The 13724-nt window shown below is 45.3% G+C and overlaps 1 long non-coding RNA gene across 1 annotated transcript; it reads left to right on the forward strand.

The window, feature by feature from the left end:
* The first annotated feature begins 11078 nt into the window (after nucleotides 1-11078).
* Nucleotides 11079-12479, forward strand: LOC127639132 (uncharacterized). Its single transcript, XR_007969930.1, has 3 exons — nucleotides 11079-11129; nucleotides 12049-12222; nucleotides 12354-12479. It is a non-coding gene; the product is annotated as an uncharacterized LOC127639132 (long non-coding RNA).
* The last annotated feature ends 1245 nt before the right edge of the window (nucleotides 12480-13724 follow it).

Genomic DNA, 13724 nt, shown 5'->3' on the forward strand with positions numbered 1-13724 from the left:
CAGGACATTCTGATGTTGTCTTCCAAAATAAGAGCCCCCCAAAACTCGAATATTAGATGTTTTGTGTACACATTCAGAAAATCATAAAAATAAAAGTCCTAGCTTCCACAGACCAATTTCACCTCATATGGAGAGGACACCTTCTCAAGGTGTCAACTGCAATTTTCAGGACATTCTGATGTTGTATTCCAAAATAACAGCCCCCCAAAACTCATATATTACCTGTTTTGTCCATACATTCAGAAAATCATAAAAATAAAAGTCCTAGCTTCCACAGACCAATTTCACCTCAGGTGGGGAGGACACCTTCTCAAGGTGTGAACTACAGTGTTTCAGGACATTCTGATGTTGTATTCCAAAATAAGAGCCCCCCAAAACTCGAATATTAGATGTTTTGTCCATACATTCAGAAAATCATACAAATAAAAGTCCTAGCATCCACAGACCAATTTCACCTCAGGTGGGGAGGACACCTTCTCAAGGTGTGAATTTCAATGTTTCAGGACATTCTGATGTTGTCTTCCAAAATAAGAGCCCCCCAAACTCGAATATTAGATGTTTTGTTTACACATTCAGAAAATCATACAAATAAAAGTCCTAGCTTCCACAGACCAATTTCACCTCAGGTGGGGAGGACACCTTCTCAAGGTGTGAACTACAATGTTTCAGGACATTCTGATGTTGTCTTCCAAAATAAGAGCCCCCCAAAACTCGAATATTAGATGTTTTGTGTACACATTCAGAAAATCATAAAAATAAAAGTCCTAGCTTCCACAGACCAATTTCACCTCATATGGGGAGGACACCTTCTCAAGGTGTGAACTACAATGTTTCAGGACATTCTGATGTTGTATTCCAAAATAAGAGCCCCCCCCAAAACTCATATATTACCTTTTTTGTCCATACATTCAGAAAATCATAAAAATAAAAGTCCTAGCTTCCACAGACCAATTTCACCTCATATGGGGAGGACACCTTCTCAAGGTGTGAACTACAATGTTTCAGGACATTCTGATGTTGAATTACAAAATAAGAGCCCCTCAAACTCGAATATTAGATGTTTTGTTTACACATTCAGAAAATCATAAAAATAAAAGTCCTAGCTTCCACAGACCAATTTCACCTCATATGGAGAGGACACCTTCTCAAGGTGTGAACTACAATGTTTCAGGACATTCTGATGTTGTCTTCCAAAATAAGAGCCCTCCTAAACTCGAATATTAGATGTTCCCCTTCTGTCGCTCTCTCCACGTTGTGTCAGAGAAGCGACACTAGGGGTCTCTCTTGAGCGCCGATATCCACCTCTGATCTATGAAAAAAGGCGAATGAGAGTTGGCAGTCAGTATTTGCATGTCCTGCCCCCGAACATACGGGTATTTAAGCGGCGAATACGGGAGTTCATTCAGGATTTTTCTGAGGATCCGGAAATGGTCCGGCCACAACAGTGGCTCGGCTTAGCGACGTGGCGGGGGAGACACAACGTCCCTGATGGAGGGAACGGAGGTTACATATGTAACCTAGACATTCCCCTTCTGTCGCTCTCTCCACGTTGTGTCAGAGAAGCAACACTAGGGGTCCACTTATAAAGTGCCATGCGCTGAGCCGTGTACGTGAACTGCTGATACAGGAGCGAGCAGGTATTCGTGCAGGACGACAGGACGACCAACTGTATCAGGCTGCACGTACCCTTCCCCAATGCCCCATTTAAGCCATCAGACTCCTTATCGTTACCCTGGAGGGGGGAACAAGGTGATGGCCGCCAACCTGGGAACGGGCCAGCCTGGCTGGGCCTCTTTTCTCTCTATGTTTCTCGCATAGAGCAACTACGGCCAGGGCCCTTACACGCATTGAGGGAAGGGGGTCTTAGCCCTTCTTTCAGGGCGGAGAAGACCCTGCGGAGGCCACACCTACCCGGCAGGGGAGGCAAAAAGTGGCAAATACATCAGATGGCCTAACTTAGGACCTATGTGGAAAAGTTGGTGCGGTGGTAGACCCAACCTCATGGCTCTGGCTTGGTTGATAGTATCTATGACTGTCGGTGGTAGGCTGGCTAGATCTTCCACATCCCGTCCAGGGGCCAGACGTGGAGGTTCCAGAGGTCTGGGTGCGGGTGCCAGAGCATGCCCCATCCCTGAGAAAGAAGATCCTTCCACAGGGGAATTCGCCAGGGAGGGGCTGTCATGAGGAGCGTGAGGTCCGAGAACCAAGTCCGGGTGGGCCAGTAGGGGGCCACCAGAGTGACTTGCTCTTCATCCTCCCTGACCTTGCATAGCACCTGTGCAAGAAGGCTCACTGGGGAAATGCGTACTTGCGCAGCCCCGCGGGCCAGCTGTGCGACAGAGCATCTGCCCCGAGGGGAGCCTCTGTCAGGGCATACCAGAGCGGGCAGTGGGAGGTTTCCTGGGAGGCAAACAGGTCTACCAGGGCCTTGCCGAACCTGTCCCAAATCAGCTGAACCGACTGGGGGTGGAGCCTCCACTCTCCGCCGGGCAAGCTCTGTCTTGACAGCGCGTCCGCTACCGCATGGAGGTTGCCGGGGATGTGAGTGGCGCGCAGTGACTTGAGTCCCTGCTGGCTCCAAAGGAGGAGATGGCGGGCGAGCTGTGACATGTGGAGGGAGCGTACTCCGCCTTGGCGGTTTATGTAGGCTACCACCGTGGTGATGTCTGTCCTGACTAGGACGTGCTTGCCCCGAATTAACGGGAAAAACCTCTTCAGGGCAAGAAAAACAGCCAGCAGCTCTAGGCAGTTGATGTGCCAGCGCAGCGGGCCTCGGTTCCATCGGCCTGCGGCTGCACGCCATTTGCACATGGCGCCCCAACCCAGTTTGGAGGCGTCGGTTGTAACCAGAACGCATCTGGACACCTGCTGCAAGGGTACTCCTGCCCGTAGAAAGCAGAGGTCTGTCCAGGGTTTGAAGGCTTGGCGGCAGGCAGTAGTAACTTTCACGTTGTGTACCATGCTCGTCTCGGGACTTGAGTCTGGAGCCAGTGCTTAAGTGTTCTCATATGCATCAACCCCAGCGGCACGGCCGCCGCGGAGGATGCCATATGCCCCAGGAGCTGTTGGAAACGTTTTAGAGGGACCACGGCGCCTGGCTTGAAGGAAGCGAGGCATTTCAGCACTGATTGAGCATGCTCGTTGGAGAGACGTGCTGTCATTGAGACTGAGTCTAACTCCAAACCGAGAAAAGAGATGCTCTGGACCGGGGTGAGCTTGCTCTTCTCCCAGTTGACCTGAAACCCCAAACGGCTGAGGTGCTTGAGCACCTGGTCTCTGTGCGCGCATAGTAACCCTCGCGAGGGGGCCAGAATGAGCCAGTCATCGAGGTAATTGAGTATGCGTATGCCAGCTCCTCGGAGCAGGGCAAGAGCCGCCTCTGCGACTTTCGTGAAGACGTGAGGGGACAGAGACAGGCCGAAGGGGAGGACTTTGTACTGATACGCCTGGCCGTCGAACGCGAACCGCAGGAAGGGTCGATGTCGAGGGAGAATCGAGACGTGGAAGTACGCGTCCTTCAGGTCTACCGCTGCAAACCAATCTAGATGCCGGACACCAGATAGAATTTGTTTCTGGGTGAGTATTGTGAACAGGAGTTTGGACAAGGTCCGATTGAAAACTCGCCGGTCCAAGATCGGTCGTAAGCTGCCGCCTTTCTTGGGTACAACGAAGTAAAAGCTGTAGAAACCCTTCTTCGTTTCGGTTGGAGGGACAGGCTCTATCGCGTCCTTGATGAAAAGGGAGGCGATTTCTTCAGGTAGAGACTGAGCATGTTTGTCGTGCACTACGGAAAAATGAACGCCCACGAAGGGGAGCAGAGACCTGGCAAACTGAATTGCATAACCGAGTCGAATGGTCCGGTGCAGCCAGCTCGACGGGTTGGGCAGTGAAAGCCACGCCTCTAAGCTCCGTGCTAGGGGCACCAAGGGGACGAGTATTTTATACGTACCCGGCAGGGCTTCGCAGCGGTGCGGAACAGGTAACACAGCGTCGGGAAGCAACGTAGTGTCCCGAGGCTCTGGTGCTGAGAATAAACTCAAAGCACTTACCTTGCTCCGTGCACCCGGTGGGGGGCGGGTTCGTGACTGAGGAGGAGGTCTGATGCTGGCGTCCTCTGGACTCGTCTGAACCGGCCGGCCGGGGAACAGTCGTGGGGCTGAGGGCGGGGGCACCGCGTCCAGGGACCCGGGACTGTTGAGGCCTGAAAGTAGAGTGCCGTGAGAACAGCATTTGCGGGCCACATGATCCAGAGACAAAGGCTCTTTTATTGAGAATTTGGGTACCGCAGCCCCTGTTGAGGGGTGCGGCAAATGAAAAAAACACAAGATTCTCCTCCCGGCCCTCCACCGGGGGACGGAGCGGTCTTACCACCTCCGGAGCTAACTTCTTGAACTCTGGGTACGTTGTCTCAGGAGCGCCTGGGAGCCTTCCGGGTCAGCGAGGATGTTGCTCTACAGGTCCGGGAAGGGAGTACAGGGCGGCCCCGCCAGGTGGTAGGGCTTCCGGGGCATAGATGGAGCGCAACAGCCCTATCCACCTGGGGAATCACCGTGTACCAGTGGCGCGTTCCGTCGTCAAGGGTGGCGAGGGCGGATGAGCAGGTGGCGGTGCGACGAGTGGAGAGGGGTGCTCTCCACGAAGACGTCAGCTCATCATGCACCTCCGGGAAGAACGTGACCGGGGGGGCGATGCTGTGAGCGGCGCTCAGCCGTGGGGATGGGGAGGATGGAGGGTTCCAATACAAGCCCACGCTGTTGGCTGCCCGGGAAAGCATATCGGACATCTGTGCGTCGGCCTCTTCCTAGGCATGCAGGCCCGAAGGTGGCAGCCCAGAGGAGTCCTCAGCATCAGATACCATGCCCTCCGATTCCGCGGCGAACTCGTCTACTTCCATCGCAAGAGGGTAGGCAGACTGGCTGTGAGGCAAGTCGCCACTGCCTCGAGCGGGGACGGGAGTCAATGAGCGTGCCGGGGCGCGGGTGGTCCGAGGGGGCGTAACCGGCGGAGCTGCACCCGCTACCATCCCCGAATCGCCTCCATCCCCAGCCGCATTGTCCTCAATCCCGTGGGAAGGAGCGACACGGGGGGCAGATGGAGTGGCTTGCTTACGGTTGTAAGCAAGCCGCGACCGCAACGCTGTCATGGTCATGTTCTCGCAGTGAGAACATGAACCATCCACAAACGCAGACTCGGTGTGATTGCTACCCAGACACATGAGACAAGCTGTCGGAAGCGGAGAGTATTCTACCGCATCCAGGAACAACACAGGGGCGGAAAGGCATCTTTATAAAGACGCGTCCTTAAAAGGACGTTCAACGCCGCTGTGTTTTGCTCTTTTAGAGGAAATTACTCTTTTAAATAAAATCACTCTTTTATGACAGAAAAGGACTCGTGAGAGTTCTTTATAATCTGCACTGTCGAAGCGCTCAGGGGCAGGAAATGCACAGCTGTGCAAACAGGAGAAAGCCGCTGTTGTGCGATATGTTGAGCGATATCGGCGCTCAAGTGAGACCCCTAGTGTCGCTTCTCTGACACAACGTGGAGAGAGCGACAGAAGGGGAAATTCTAATATTCGAGTTTTGTGGGGCTCTTATTTTGGAAGACAACATCAGAATGTCCTGAAACATTGTAGTTCACACCTTGAGAAGGTGTCCTCTCCATATGAGGTGAAATTGGTCTGTGGAAGCTTGGACTTTTATTTTTATGATTTTCTGAATGTGTAAACAAAACATCTAATATTCGAGTTTTGGGGGGCTCTTATTTTGGAATTCAACATCAGAATGTCCTGAAACATTGTAGTTGACACCTTGAGAAGGTGTCCTTCCCATCTGAGGTGAAATTGGTCTGTGGAAGCTAGGACTTTTATTTTTATGATTTTCTGAATGTATGGACAAAACATCTAATATTCGAGTTTGGGGGGGCTCTTATTTTGGAATTCAACATCAGAATGTCCTGAAACATTGTAGTTCACACCTTGAAAAGGTGTCCTCCCCACCTGAGGTGAAATTGGTCTGTGGAAGCTAGGACTTTTATTTTTATGATTTTCTGAATGTGTACACAAAACATCTAATATTCAAGTTTTGGGGGGCTCTTATTTTGGAAGACAACATCAGAATGTCCTGAAACATTGTAGTTGACACCTTGAGAAGGTGTCCTCTCCATCTGAGGTGAAATTGTTCTGTGGAAGCTAGGACTTTTATTTTTATGATTTTCTGAATGTGTAAACAAAACATCTAATATTCGAGTTTGGGGGGCTCTTATTTTGGAATTCAACATCAGAATGTCCTGAAACATTGTAGTTGACACCTTGAGAAGGTGTCCTCTCCATTTGAGGTGAAATTGGTCTGTGGAAGCTAGGACTTTTATTTTTATGATTTTCTGAATGTGTAAACAAAACATCTAATATTCGAGATTTGGGGTGCTGTTATTTTGGAAGACAACATCAGAATGTCCTGAAATATTGTAGTTCACACCTTGAGAAGGTGTCCTCCCCATCTGAGGTGAAACTGGTCTGTGGAAGCTAGGACTTTTATTTTTATGATTTTCTGAATGTATGGACAAAAAAGGTACTATATGAGTTTTGGGGGGCTCTTATTTTGGAAGACAACATCAGAATGTCCTGAAATATTGTAGTTCACACCTTGAGAAGGTGTCCTCCCCACCTGAGGTGAAATTGGTCTGTGGAAGCTAGGACTTTTATTTTTATGATTTTCTGAATGTGTAAACAAAACATCTAATATTCGTGTTTGGGGGGCTCTTATTTTGGAAGACAACATCAGAATGTCCTGAAACATTGTAGTTCACACCTTGAGAAGGTGTCCTCCCCTCCTGAGGTGAAATTGGTCTGTGGAAGCTTGGACTTTTATTTTTATGATTTTCTGAATGTGTAAACAAAACATCTAATATTCGAGTTTTGGGGGGCTCTTATTTTGGAATACAACATCAGAATGTCCTGAAACATTGAAATTCACACCTTGAGAAGGTTTCCTCCCCACCTGAGGTGAAATTGGTCTGTGGAAGCTAGGACTTTTATTTTTACGATTTTCTGAATGTGTACACAAAACATCTAATATTCGAGTTTTGGGGGGCTCTTATTTTGGAATACAACATCAGAATGTCCTGAAACAATGAAATTCACACCTTGAGAAGGTTTCCTCCCCACCTGAGGTGAAATTGGTCTGTGGAAGCTAGGACTTTTATTTTTACGATTTTCTGAATGTGTACACAAAACATCTAATATTCGAGTTTTGGGGGGCTCTTATTTTGGAAGACAACATCAGAATGTCCTGAAACATTGTAGTTGACACCTTGAGAAGGTGTCCTCCCCACCTGAGGTGGAATTGGTCTGTGGAAGCTCGGACTTTTATTTTTATGATTTTCTGAATGTGTAAACAAAACATCTAATATTCGAGTTTTGGGGGGCTCTTATTTTGGAATTCAACATCAGAATGTCCTGAAACATTGTAGTTCACACCTTGAGAAGGTGTCCTCTCCATGTGAGGTGAAACTGGTCTGTGGAAGCTAGGACTTTTATTTTTATGATTTTCTGAATGTATGGACAAAAAAGGTAATATATGTGTTTTGGGGGGGTTCTTATTTTGGAATTCAATATATCATGCAGTGACAGGTTGTGAGGTGTGCTAAAATCTTTCTTTCTTTCGTTCTGTCTTTCTTTATTTCTGACAGACAGACAGAATAAATGAATGCATGTGAAATTGCCTTGGCAGGAATTTAACCTGTTTTAGTTCTGACGGTCATACCGCAATAACCAGTGTATACGCGCACCACGAAATATAGGTGCGGCTAGTTTGACCGCTCATTTCGAAGTGGCGGCTGGCTTGACCGCAGTATATTCAGGCAGCTCAGGGTCAGCAGCAGCTTTCTCCTGCTGTTTCTCTGCCTCGAGTAGAGCAGGATATGGCCAGGTTATCAGCACCTGCTCTTAAGAATCAATCTGTTAAATTTGTTTTGCTTTTGCACAGTTAACTTTATAAGTGTAACTTTATATGATGTTCTTTTATTGTTTGTAGATCGTTTCCTGGGATGCTTATTTGTTACGATCGTTTAACTTTTTTTTGTAATCTATTTATTGTCTCCTTTAACAGTAACATCTATTTATTTATATATGTTTAAATATGTAGTTTAAATTTTTTTAGAAGACAACATACTATGGTATAGACAATTATAATCTATAAAGTAAACATACAAATCAATCAATAGTCGAATCAATTGAGAGAGAAAAAACTGCAGATGCTGGCTATTTCAGACACGTTAAGCGAGTATGGCTAATAAATCCACCGCTTTAACTGATCTCTAACTACTTTATCTGAAGCAAACGCTGTTAAAACACATTTATTGCTAATTAAATAAAAGGAAACAATCAACTTTACATACCTGAGATCCACCCGCAAGCCTCTGCTCGGCCATGATGTTTGATCTGTGTCTTAAAGGGTAACTAAACCCTAAACCAACTTTTTTTAGTTAATGATCTGTAAGAATGGGGCTTTATTAGTACTGGTCATTGATTCAAGTAATTTTTTTGACATTTGTGTATAAAGTGTTTTAATTCTACAATATATAGTGTAAAAACGTCTGAGTGCTGCCCTCTTCAGGTTGAACGGTGGCTACTGCAGTTGAATTTTCCTATTGGCTGTTTGCGGTACTTCGTGACGTAAGCGGTGACAGCTGACGTAAGCAGGTTCCAACTCACCACGCCCTTGGAACGAGCTACCACGCCCATGGCAGTATAAAAACCATCTTGTTTCGTCAAAACCACTGTAGTGAGTCAGGAGTTGGAATTGCGAGTATTGAAAACGATCAGGATAGAGTATTTTAGCATCTATTTAGCATAGCATTTATATAGTTATTTTGATTATTTCGTGTAGCCTAGGTAGTTAATTAGCATATTTGTTAGTGTAGTATTGTTAGAAGCATAGTTAGTTAGTAGCATAGTATTGCATCAGTTAGGATAGCTTCAAGTTAGCATAGATTATCTGTATTTAGTACAGTTGTCAGGATGGTACATAGGTGTAGTGTTTCTGGTTGCAACAGCACTGCTGGACTGTATTGCTTTCCATATAGACTTGGAAATTAGGCGCCAGGGGTTGCACGTCCTTGTTCTGGAAGACCACGAGTTCCCGCCTAGAGCTGGAGGAGTGTGCAAACTGCATTTTACGCGGGATTGCTTCTCCAATGCAATGGAGGTGGAAATGGGCTTCTCCAAACAGCTTGCGCTGAAAAGCGACGCAGTGCCAAACGCTGCTCCTCCTGCATGGACTCCACCACCTCAGCGGTGTCTTGAGGTGAGTGATCATATATATTTGAATCACAATTTATGGTTAGGCTAAAGTTAATCCTCTGGGGTTGACAAGCGCTGGCGATGGCGCGGGAGTGTTAAGCGTATTGCACCCTTATACATTGTATTACGGTATTGACTGTATAGTTTTATTTGTAGGTATACGGTTTTGTACATGATGACGTTACGCTTTACGTCACATTCTTCTAAGTTGAGAGAACAGCTAACTGATGTTATGTTCAAGTGAAGCTTGCTAAATAAAAATCCTGCTAAAAGGATAAACATCACTGAACAGCGTTTCGTTTGTTTTTCCTGCACGCGAGTGAAGGTGAATGCGCACTCGGATGCTCAACAGGGAGTTAAAACCGCAGTTTGAGCCAGCGGCTCGAATTGATATGGCTCCGGCCCTGTGTCCACAAACAATTCAGAAAGGTCCTCGACTTCAGAAGACCGCTCCGTGGCAAAGCTACTTGCGTCACTCCAGTCACTCTCCATTTTAGAGTCTGACAGCAGCTGTCAATTAATCTGTCACTACGGGTCTCAGGTGCACCCCGCCCCGCCCAGCCCCGCCCAGCCCCGCCCTCGGTTCGTCCACACTATCCCCACTGGGGTCTGCCCACTTTTCGCATTTTTCAAATATTGCTAGTGGGTGGAGTCAGACTCTGAGCAGGGGTTTATTTACCCTTTAAGCCAATGACATAACTTCCAGGGAGGCATCACTGTGCCCGTTTTACACGCCCCATTCCCCTGACCCCACCCCCACGTCAAAACAGTGCCATAAAGTGAAAAGCACAGAAAAGTGAAGCGCAAAGGCAAAACGGTATCATGGGCTCACACGTGATGGAAATGCAGATTAAAAGGAGTGTTGCAAAATAATTAGTAGGCTTTGCAAAGAAAAAGATGTGTGGCAAAATCATTGCTGCCTAAAAATCTGTTGCAGAGATAAAAAAGGATAAAAGTTCTTTAGTTTCTTTTACAACAGTCATTGATTTTTGCAATTAATTATAAGCTATATTTTATTTATATTTTGCAATTGTTTATTTTTGTTTGCAAAACTTTCTTTTTTCTCTCGATAGTTTTGTGATACTTAATTTTTGTTTAAAAAATATATATTTTATTTTGCAATACTTTATATTTTTGCAAATATATGTTGTGTGGAATTGACCCATAGAAAATAACTACAATGAAAAACCGTATAACTCACCAAATTAGCTTTTTTGGTCAAGTTGAATATCTACTTGCAGATCAACACCGGTTACATATGGTGAATATAATGTGGGCTTGCATTAATTCTCCTTGTGTAATTTGTTCTTTTTACAGTGCACGCCTGAATACAGACCAGCTCACGGGCATCATTTCTAAAGTGATCAATTGGAATTCACGAGGAGCAGGGCTAGACTGGTAATCTGGCATATCGGGCATTTTTCCGGTGGACCGACGCACTTTGGGGGATCAGAGTGGACTGGCCATCGGGAGAACCGAGCGGGCCGCTGTGTCGGCCGCGATAAGCCAAAATGAGCTGCCGCGTTCTGCTGAATGGTACGTTGTGGTCCACAAAACGGCGCTGCGATATGCAGAAAAGGACAGCAAACACCCCCCTCAACAACTTTTGGGCCAGTTGCTATGTAAATTTATCTTCCAGTCCAGCCCTGACTTGGAAGCACATGGATATTTTATAAGTTAAACAAGTTAAGTTTGCAGTTTGGATTTCAATAAACATCCCACTGAATGTTAGATAAAACTGGAATTGGTTTTCAACAGGAGGAAATGATGTATGAGACATGTATGAGGAGACAGTGGTCAGTCTGGTTTCACTGAAGAGCTGTTTTAACAGGTAAGAGAATTGACAACATTAGTTGAGTAAAAAATATTATACTATCTGTTTCTATTTGCAATGAAGATACTTTTGCAACATGCAGTGTAACTTTTTACAAGTCTTATAAAATCCCTGTGTTTCAGATACTTATAACTTTTAATATTAATAGAAAAGTTGACCCAAAAATGTAAATTCTGTCATCATATACTCAACCTCATGTCCTTTCAAATCCATGTGACTTTCTTTTGCAGAACCCCCAAAAAGGTATTTTGTATTCCATATAAGGAAAGTAAATGGTGAGCAAAATAGCTTGTTTTGGTCAACATCGACTTTCATTGTATGGATAAAAACATTCATTAAAATGTCATCTTTTGTGTTTCACAGAAAAAGTCATACATGTTTGGAAGGACATGAGGTTGAGTAAATTGCTGTGCGTAAGGTCTTAGGTTTGTGTATAAAGTTCACACTAAGGGTTTAGTAACTACTAATAAATTTGTAACTAAGACGGTGCTTAATTTGGTTGCACCACCTGTTCTTAAGGCAAGACTTAACTAGTAATTCGTAAACTCTCTGTAAAGTGATGCGTAGTCGTATAATATGACGTTTACCTGCATTGATCCAATTAGCAGCCTTCATATTTGACTTTCTTTTGCAGAACCCCTAAAAAGGTATTTTAAATACTATTATTACATGCAGATTAATTGCAGAAATCACAAAATGTACTGATAAAACTAAAATTGCTAATCAGAATTGAGTAATTACAATGATTCATATTTTGTGTGGCCAAATGAGAAATGGGGGGTTCGGTGCGCTGGGGTTGCAGCCTACTTTTTTGTCCTTTGTTGATCACATGCCTGTGTGTTGAAACTTGACACTGGGCGATGCATCCTGAAAACTGCACTTTGAGTATGAAGATGTGATTGTTGTATGGTTCTAGGTTGAACATGTGTGCCTCAAGTTACTTGAATGCAGAACCATCATGGAGTTCCAGAACCTTCTCAGCTGTCTTGCAGACTTTCAGGACACTGTCTGATATATCCACCTCAGGACTTCATGTCGATCAGTGTGTTCATCTTGGGAAGAGCTCTCGACACTGAGTGCTGATAAACAGGTAGTGCACAGAATTATCTTCATAGTTGTTTTAACTGCAAAGCCTGCTATGTACCCCACCATAGCCTCTTTGAACATGGAACAAGCTGGGAAGACATACAGTGATGTTTTTCACTGTGTCTTCTGTTTCAGGCTGAACATCACTGCCTGAAATGCCAGCATATCAGAAGGTGTACTGTGCTATCCAGTGGAGAACAGTTGCCACTAGCTCTGATGGCATGTCTTGCTACCATTCTTTTGAAAGCTGTTATATGTGGGATTGTTGTTAAATCCATTAGCAGATTTATCCCCACATATCTGCTTATTTTTATTGTATTGTTCAGTTTAAGTAAATTTTTGTGTGTACTTGGGAAGCTTTTGTTATTGAACAAATTTGTATGAATTCCTTGTGTGTGCATATGTCAATAAACTTATTTCTGATTATGATTTAAAAGATCAGGGGATTGTTGAAATAATTAAATGCTCACAAGCTGGTATGAACATATTCCAAATGGATAACTGCATCATGTAACGGTAAATTCATTTATGTGTGTGTGTATAAATACACATAATGCATATGAACTTCGCTTAAATGAGTTCACATTTACTATAAAATCTAGTAAAAAAAAAAAAAAAAAAAAAAAAAGAAGAGTTAAAGGGTAAATAAACCCCTGCTCAGTGTCTGACTCCACCCACTAGCAATATTTGAAAAATGCTCGAAAAGTGGGCAGACCCCAGCGGGGATAGAGGGGACGAACCTAGGGCGGGGATGGGCGGGGATGAGCGGGGGGGGTTAACAGATTAATTGACAGCTGCTGTCAGACTCTAAAATGGAGTGACGCAAGTAGCTTTGCCACGGAGCGGTCTTTTGAAGTCGAGGACCTTTCTCCCCCACATTCACCTGAAGTGGAGGAGGGTGAATTGTCTGTGGACACAGGGCCGGAGCCATATCAATTCGAGCCGCTGGCTCAAACTGCGGTTTTAACTCCCTGTTGAGTATCCGAGTGCGCATTCACCTTCACTCACGTGCAGGAAAAACAAACGAAACGCTGTTCAGTGATGTTTATCCTTTTAGCAGGATTTTTATTTAGCAAGCTTCACTTGAACATAACATCAGTTAGCTGTTCTCTCAACTTAGAAGAATGTGACGTAAATCGTAACGTCATCATGTACAAAACCATATACCTCCAAATAAAACTATACAGGTAGTCAATACCGTAATACAATGTATAAGGGTGCAATACGTTTAACACTCCCGCATCGCGAACGCGCGTTTGTCGGCCCCAGAGGATTAACTTTAGCCTAACCATAAATTGTGATTCAAATATATATGATCACTCACCTCAAGACGCCGCTGAGGTGGTGGAGTCCATGCAGGAGGAGCAGCGTTTGGCACTGCGTCAGCTTTTCAGCGCAAGCTGTTTGGAGAAGCCCATTTCCACCTCCATTGCGTTGGAGAAGCAATCCCGCGTAAAATGCAGTTTGCACACTCCTACAGCTCTAGGCGGGAACTTCATGGTCTTC

The sequence above is a fragment of the Xyrauchen texanus genome, chromosome 47, assembly GCF_025860055.1.
Source record: "Xyrauchen texanus isolate HMW12.3.18 chromosome 47, RBS_HiC_50CHRs, whole genome shotgun sequence".
NCBI classification, from domain to species: Eukaryota; Metazoa; Chordata; class Actinopteri; order Cypriniformes; family Catostomidae; genus Xyrauchen; species Xyrauchen texanus.